We start from the raw sequence: 9,605 nt of genomic DNA, 5'->3' as shown, positions 1-9,605 counted from the left end.
TTTATTCAAATTGAGCATTAGTTTGCCGTTTCTGTAGCGATTGATGTTTAACAGAGTGATGTCGCTAGTCCCACGCCAAATCCTCTTTCGCTCAAACCTGGGCTTAGCACCGGCAGAAAGCTGCCTATTTGGATAAGCCAACCTATTGGACTTAGACAAAATCCACCTACTTAACACAATCGTCTTTTCAACAGCAACGAGACATGGAAGTCATCTGCCAAAATTGAAATTGTGGCTCAGCAAAAATGGATAAGACGGATTTTTGAAGTCAGTTACAGAGATTGGGTTTCAAACAAATAAATTCTATGCTGAACTGGGATTCGACCACTAAATGAGGTTGTGACCGAGCGTCGCATAAAGTTTGCTGGACATGTCCTTCAACAGAGGGAATTAAGCATCCAAGAATTGCAATGAATCGTAAATGTTTACATGTAAGAAACGAATATGTTTTTTATCAAAATACTTACTTATTTGGTTGGCAAATTGGCACCAGCTTCGTTGAGCTGTAAAAGGTAATTAAAGAATATTCATTGCAAAATGTATTATATTATAATATTTTCTTTTACCCCAAGGGCTGAACTATTTCAAACACTTCTGTGGCATTTCACGTCTCTAGAGATAATCATTTCCCTTTGCAACTTCTTGTGTGACTAAAGAGGCCAATCTTTAATACACAGCTGCAGTCACAGGTTGGACATCTGTAATAAACAGGCGCTGTTGCACTTTCACCCTTCTTTCTACTTCTGTTGTGTATAGCATCTGCAATCCAGGACCATTTTTTTTATGCTCGCTTCTCCAAGTGGATCTATCCAGTTTAACTTCTTCCCAACTGTTAGTGTTGATTTTGAAAAGCTTCATGTCGCATTTGCATACATCAGAGCGCACTTTTAAGGTAGCCTATACTGATGTATTTAAACACAAAACGTTAGGTAAAATATACTTCATGTATCCGTAAATTGATGGGTTGGTGGCGGGTGCTTAGGGCTACACATTTAAAAATATCATTGAGATTAAAATAGAATATTTATGAACCTTTAGCCGAATATTTTTAAATCGTTATTATTATTTAGGTACTAATTATTTTGTTCTGTCAAGAGCTGACATTTGCAATTAAGATCTGAATTCCCATATGACCGAAAATGAATTTTAAAAATTACTGTAATTTCAATTAAAATAATTCTTTAGTTTTATAAAGTTATATGATTATTAGATCTTGTAGTCGACTTACCTTGTCTTTAGCCAAGTTACAGGCATCTGACTGTAAATAAAATTATGAGATTCAAAAGCTATATACAGAATGATACATTATAATACTTATTCAAAAAATAACTATTAACATTGAAAAAGTATATTTAAAGACTATTCCTCCTTTATGCGGCTGATAATTTTTGTAAGTCTGATTATCCTGCTCTTAATAACTAATGGAAAAAAAATTTACCTAGCCCCTATGCCCCCCCCCCCACCCCCGAAAAACAAATCTTTGTTACTTTCACGTATAAATCTACTCAAGACTAACAAAAATCTTAAATGATGATATACATCCAGACTATTATACATTAAAAGATAGTAGCCTACATTAGAATACTTGAGCTAGTAAGTGATTTGGTATAGAAATTTGTAGCTTGGGCTAGCTGTCTGCATAACACGATGCGCGAAATATTCCTGGACGTCTGTATATATTTTGAACTCTTTACTGAATATAATGCGGGAATTTCGCCTGACATGTGTTCAAGATCTATCTAGGTCTGCAGATCAGATAAAAATTTAAGATGATTATATTTTGAAAAAAATGTAACGGTCAAACCAGATCTTTCTCTGTGCGACTAATAAGCCCCCTTTTAGACCTAGTGATCTATAGGACAGATGATGTAATGGTGATTTGTTTCCGTGGCCCAAAGTTGAAAAAGGTGTCATGTGGCCAGCACAACGACCAACCGCCTTTACTTTTCTCCAACTAATGTCAGGTACCCATTAGAGCTGGGTAGACTCAGAGGCGCCCAAAGATACAGAAATTAAAAATCCCCAGTCTACACTAGAATTCGAATCCGGGAAGCCAAGCGATTTACCACTTAACCACCGCGCCTCCGTTTGACTAATTAGCTAGTTTTTTTTTCCCCAAAGATATAGCCTACATAAACTGGAAAATCATTAGAGCCGTTTTGAGTTTTCTACCCCCCCCCCCCATGCAGGTGTTAGACACGTCCCACTTATAAAGCGCTTGCAAACCAATAAGATGCACTGCATTGTTATATCGAAATAGTCAGAAGTGATATATCGAGGTACTGCAAGCCTATGATTAGGATACAAAGTAAATGCAAAGTTGTTTACTTACTAGAAGCTTGAGGAAAATAATTGCTTTCATCTGTAAATACAATAAGATTTATTTAACTAGTTTATTGAACCAGCCACAGTTGTTATTTAAACATTAGTATTAATCAGTTTATTACTTAGAAAGAATCAATGTATATCGTCCCTTTGTTCAGTAGAGTCTCCTTCCATTACATTGCACTTTTCATGTCCTTTAATGTTCACTTTTGATCTTCTTCTTGGATTGGAACTCTTCAAAGAGAGCAGGGGAGTTTCTTATTTTCTTTGTTTCAATAGCTAGTTTAGAGGCGAATGCTGAGCTGGTTCGGACAGATTGTAAGACATGACTCTCTATCAAAAGTCATTCTTCAGTACAGTGGAGGAAGCACAAGAAAAAGGTCCTCCAGAGAAAACATTCTGGTCCCTGACTGAAGGCCGGGAACCGAGGCAAGTGGAGGGTTACGCGAACTGTCAGTTTTAGGATTGGTTTTGTATTTTTAATTATTTTCCATCCTTTCCGATCAAACTTTCATTAAGCAATGAATAAATATAAACGATGAATTATCTTGAAAAAAGACTATCTATTAGAAGAATATTATACTCTGTGCTACTAGGTGTTACTCATTTATTTATATTTATCGATATCTATCTATCTATCTATCTATCTATCTATCTATCTATCTATCTTTCGTTGTTTATATATATATAGTAATAAATTTTCAAAGCATTAGGAACAAAACAGCAGACTTAGAAATTTTATTAGAATGTGAGAAACCAGACATAATTGCAGGCACAGAAACTTGGCTACATCCTGAAATTTATAATGCAGAAATTTTCAATAGTAATTATGAAATTTTTAGAAAAGATAGGGCTGATAATCATGGAGGAGTTCTTTTAGCAATAAAAAACACTCTTATAGCAGAAGAAATTACCTTACCTAACTCAAAAAATATAGAATCAACATTTTGTAAAATTAATACCACCTCAACATCCCTAATAATAGGCAGCATTTACAGACCACCAAATTCTAGTTTAGAATACATGCAGGAACTATGTAATCAGATTACGACACTTAAAGAGACAAATAAAAATGCAGTTTTTTGGATTATGGGTGATTTCAACCTACCTGATATAAATTGGAAAACACTAACCATAGATAAACACCAAAACCTTAAGGACATAAATGAGCTTTTCATAGAAACTTTACACAACCTAAGTTTAGATCAAATCATTAAAAAGCCAACTAGATTAAACAACACATTAGATCTCTTCTTAACCAACAGACCTGGATTAGTAGTTGATTATGATATTATCCCTGGTCTATCAGACCATGAGATCATAAAAATACACAGTCAGATAAAAGCAGTAGCCAATATAAAACCCAAAAGAAAAATCTTACTCTGGAATAAATGTAACCTAACACAACTACACCAAGCTGCATTAAACTTTCAACAAACATTCTTATTAGAAAAAGACATTAACCAACCAGTCGATGACCTCTGGAATTTCATTAAAAACCATCTTAAAAGCATTATAGAAAATCAAATACCAACTAAATACACATCAAACAAAATAAATAAATGCTGGTTTAATAATAGACTAAAGAAGCTTTGTAAACAGAAGGAAAACCTATATAGAAAATTTAAAGAAACTAATGCAGAAAGAGTTTACAAAAAGTATATGAAAATTAAACACTTAACCCAAAAAGTAAGCAGACAGCTGCAGAGTGAATACATAAACAATGTAATATCTAAAGACAACAACAAAAACCTATGGTCATACATTAAGTCTAAGAAAATGGAAACAACAGGCGTAGCGCCATTAAAAGATGAACATAACATAATACATAATGATAATGAAACTAAAGCAAACATTCTAAACAAATACTTTGCATCAGCATTCTCAGCCCCAGGAGACAAAGACATATTACTGAATTTGAACCAAGTAGACAACATAGAAGATATAGTAGTACAAGAAAATGGAATTCAAAAACTATTAGCCAACACCAAACCAAATAAAGCTTCTGGACCTGATGGTATTCCAGCTAGATTACTCAAAGAACTAAGTAATGAGCTAGCCCCAGTGTTCAAAATACTCTTTCAGGCTTCACTTAACCAGGGCAGAGTACCAAAGGACTGGAAAGAAGCTAATGTCACCCCCCTATTTAAAAAAGGAGAAAAATCTGACCCAGGAAACTACAGACCAGTATCCCTTACCAGCATCACATGTAAAATCCTAGAACACATAATATGTAGCAACATCATAAACCACTTAGACAAACATAATGTCCTCACACCATACCAACATGGCTTTAGGAAATATAGATCATGTGAAACACAACTAATAGGACTAATTGATGATTTTTCAAAAGGTTTAGATAATAGTGAACAAATAGATGCTATCTTACTAGATTTTTCTAAGGCTTTTGACAAAGTTCACCACCATAGTTTGCTTAAAAAATTAAAATGTTTCGGCATTAATGGTCCACTGCATCAGTGGATTAAAGACTTTCTGATAGGGAGAGAACAAACTGTAATAATAAATGGCTCTAAATCAACACCGATAACAGTAAACTCAGGTGTACCTCAAGGAACAGTCTTGGGTCCACTACTATTTTTAATTTACATAAATGATTTACCAAATTGCATTACTTCAGGAACAAAAGTCAGATTATTTGCAGACGATTGCATAATATATAGAACAATAAACACAACACAAGACACAGATATTTTACAAAGAGAATTAGATGAATTACAGAAATGGGAATCAAATTGGAGCATGTCTTTCCACCCAGAAAAATGTCAGTTGTTAAGAGTAACAAAAAAACTAAAACAAATTAATTCCACTTATCTTATTCATGGCAAACCAGTAACACAGACTAAAAACGCAAAATACCTAGGTGTTATAATAAATGAAAAACTGTCATGGAATCCACATATTGATGAAACTACAAAAAAATCAAACAAAGCATTAGGATTTATTAAAAGAAATTTCTATAAATCAAATAAGAACATAAAACTAAAATGTTATTTAACCTTGGTTAGGCCAATAATAGAATATGCATCCTCTGTTTGGGACCCCTCAACTCAAGAAAACATTAAGAAACTAGAACAGACACAAAATAGAGCAGTGAGATTCATAACAAACGAATATTCACATTTGACTAGAGTAACACCTTTAGTAAAATCACTAAATTTAGAAAGCCTTCAGGACAGAAGGCTCAAAAGTAAAGTAGCAATAATACATAAAACACTGAACCATAATCTTCAAATACAAAAACAAAATTTAATAAAATACTCTGAAAGACACAAAGATAAAGGCACATTCCTCGTCCCATATGCTAGGACAAATTTGTACAAATACTCGTTCTTCCCTAGTGCTATTAGAGCATGGAATGGGTTGTCTGAGCTAGCCAGGAAAACCAGTGACTTGGTAGAATTTAAGTCATTGGTTAATATGCATGACTAAATGCATGACGCGTAGGACGTAATCATCTTCTTTTTTGAAGTAACGTCTGTATTATATAAGATAAGAAGATATACTCTCTCTCTCACTCTCGCTATATATAGGTTAGGTGCAAGTGCATATACTATCACGATGGTTTGCTGATGCTTTCTCTGCGTTCAAAGTCTCGACTGATAACCAAAAAAAAAAAACCTTTAATTTATATATATTTTTTGTGTGCGATTGTTGCAAGTGCAATATGTACATTTTCACTAAATCTAGGGCTGTCAAAAACCCCCGCACTAATCAGATGTCCAGAGCATTATATGAAGGACCCCTAAATGTATAAAATAATGCTACAAACGTATAGAAGCCAAGTTGGTTATGCTCTCACTTTTTCCTCAAAAGATAATTTATTCCATTCTTCTAATTGCACATCACTAGGCCCACTAACTGGTTCGGCTGCAAGTTCATCTGTGGCATTGATGCTGTATATAATCACGGCGACACAGAGGATCAGAGTCAAGTATTTCATGGCTGATAACTGAAACAGTAATATTTGTAATACAAAAACATAATTTTATTATTATACAATTATTATAGCATCGTTATCGCCTCCTAAAAGAAACACTAAACATACACTATTTTGCGGGAAACACATTTGATATCCAAAGAAAAAGCCATTGCCGAAGACAATCGCAGACGACGAAAAGTTGACTTCCGGTGATGTGTCAAATTATGCAGATCTCTACTGAGATTACGTGGTGACGTAAAACACTGCAGTCAGCTTTAATCTTCCAAATTAAGGACAAGTCTCATGACTATCACTGAATTCTTACCTCCCTTGCGGAGTTCAACCCAGTGACGGTAGCAATGTAGGCCTACACTTGGGCCGGATAGAGGAATACGACGCTCGGCCTCACCTGGTAATTTGAGTGTGGCAGAACCCCAATTGGATCATACATTGAATCACTCTTTGTAAGAGTACATTAAAAAGACACACACACTCACAAAAACAAAACATAAGTCAGTCAATACAAAAGATAGACAATACATAATTCAGACAATACATAAGATAGACAATACATAAGTCATACAATAAAAAGACAGATAAACATACGCCAATACGTAAGAGAGACAATACACAAGGCAGACTTATTTAGAAATATTTTCTCTTAAGATATAATATATATATATTGAGAGAGAGAGAGAGAGAGAGAGAGAGAGAGAGAGAGATTTATAATCAATTTAGACCTTAAGAAAGACAATTGCAAAGGAAAAATCATCAGAAGTATTTTTGTTTTTAAAAAGAGTTCGAGTCACAATCAAGATATTTCGGACAGTTTAACTCAAAGGCTACAAGACACAAAAAGTCCACAAAAATAATTCCCAGAAAGACAGACAAATAAAAGAGAACTTACCAATTATTTTTTTGCTTTAAAGCACAAGAACAGTGTGGGAACAAAATGATTTAAACTTTGCAGTTGATAACCAGATTTAGATAGGTAGTAAGAACTAGACTTCCTCACGACTTTATATTCTCACATCTTAAGACCAGCAACATTGTTCGTGACATTTGTTTGAATCCCTTTAATTCGTTTCTCTTTGTTAACCTTTCGATGAACATTCATTGTATAATCTCTGACTTTAGTACAGAGCCGTCCGTGACATACAGTGTAGGTTGAATCCTACTCCGTAGCCTGCACCCAAGACTCGCAGATGTAACTTGTAAATGTTAATCCACCAGCAGTTTTATAAGTCAAACACGCTTCACCTTTCACATAGACTAATAAAGAATAAAATTAATCTACCCATTCAGACCTTACAATTTACCAAGACCTTGCAATCTACCCATTCAGACCTTACAATTTACCAAGACCTTGCAATCTACAAATTCAGACCTTACAATTTACCAAGACCTTGCAATCTACCCATTCAGACCTTGCAATCTACACATTCAGACCTTGCAATCTACCCATTCAGACCTTGCAATCTACACATTCAGACCTTGCAATATACACATTCAGACTTTGCAATCTACCCATTCAGACCTTGCAATCTACCCATTCAGACCTTGCAATCTACACATTCAGAACTTGCAATCTACCCATTCAGACCTTGCAATCTACACATTCAGACCTTGCAATCTACCCATTCAGACCTTGCAATCTACCCATTCAGACCTTGCAATCTACACATTCAGACCTTGCAATCTACACATTCAGACCTTGCAATCTACCCATTCAGACCTTGCAATCTACCCATTCAGACCTTGCAATCTATCCATTCAGACCTTGCAATCTACCCATTCAGACCTTGCAATCTACCCATTCAGACCTTGCAATCTACACATTCAGACCTTGCAATCTACCCATTCAGACCTTGCAATCTACCCATTCAGACCTTTCAATCTACCCATTCAGACCTTGCAATCTACACATTAATACCTTGCAATCTACCCATTCAGACCTTGCAATCTACACATTCGGACCGTGCAATCTACCCATTCAGACCTTGCAATCTACCCATTCAGACCTTGCAATCTACACATTCAGACCTTGCAATCTACCCATTCAGACCTTGCAATCTACCCATTCAGACCTTGCACTCTACCCATTCAGACCTTGCAATCTACACATTCAGACCTTGCAATCTACCCATTCAGACCTTGCAATCTACCCATTCAGACCTTGCAATCTACACATTCAGACCTTGCAATCTACCCATTCAGACATTGCAATCTACCCATTTAGACCTTACAATTTACCCAGACCTTGCAATCTACCCATTTAAACCTTACAATTTACCCAGACCTTGCAATCTACCCATTCAGACCTTTCAATTTACCCAGACCTTGCAATCTACCCAGACCTTGCAATCTACCCATTTAGACCTTACAATCTACCCATTCAGACCTTACAATTTACCCAGACCTTGCAATTTACCTAGACCTTGCAATTTACCCAGACCTTGCAATTTACCCAGACCTTGCAATCTACCTAGACCTTGCAATCTACCCATTCAGACCTTACAATCTACCCATTCAGACCCTGCAATCTACCCATTCAGACCTTGCAATCTACCCATTCAGACCTTACAATCTACCCATTCAGACCCTTCAATCTACCCATTCAGACCTTGCAATCTACCCATTCAGACCTTGCAACCTACCCATTCAGACCTTGCAATCTACCCATTCAGACCTTACAATCTACCCATTCAGACCCTGCAATCTACCCATTCAGACCTTGCAATCTACCCATTCAGACCTTGTAATCTACCCATTCAGACCTTGCAATCTACCCATTCATACCTTACAATCTACCCATTCAGACCTTGCAATCTATCCATTCAGACCTTACAATTTACCCATTCTGCTATTTACCACTCTTTCCATAAGTTTGCAAGTACAGCTAGACAAACAGCTAGACCCTGCAATCTATCCATTAAGACCCTGCAATATACCCATTCAGACCTTGCAATCTATCCATTCAGACCTTACAATCTACCCATTTAGACCCTGCAATCTACCCATTCAGACCTTGCAATCTATCCATTCAGACCTTGCAATCTACCTATTAAGACCCTGCAATCTACCTATTCAGACCTTGCAATCTACCCATTCAGACCTTACAATCTACCCATTCAGACCCTGCAATCTACCCATTCAGACCTTACAATCTACCCATTCAGACCCTTCAATCTACCCATTCAGACCTTACAATCTACCCATTCAGACCTTACAATCTACCCATTCAGACCTTGCAATCTACCCATTCAGACCTTGTAATCTACCCACTCAGACCTTGCAATCTACCCATTCATACCTTACAATCTACCCATTCAGACCTTGC

The sequence above is a fragment of the Biomphalaria glabrata genome, chromosome 14 (assembly GCF_947242115.1).
Source record: "Biomphalaria glabrata chromosome 14, xgBioGlab47.1, whole genome shotgun sequence".
Lineage (NCBI taxonomy): Eukaryota > Metazoa > Mollusca > Gastropoda > Planorbidae > Biomphalaria > Biomphalaria glabrata.
This window is presented reverse-complemented; position numbering follows the sequence as displayed.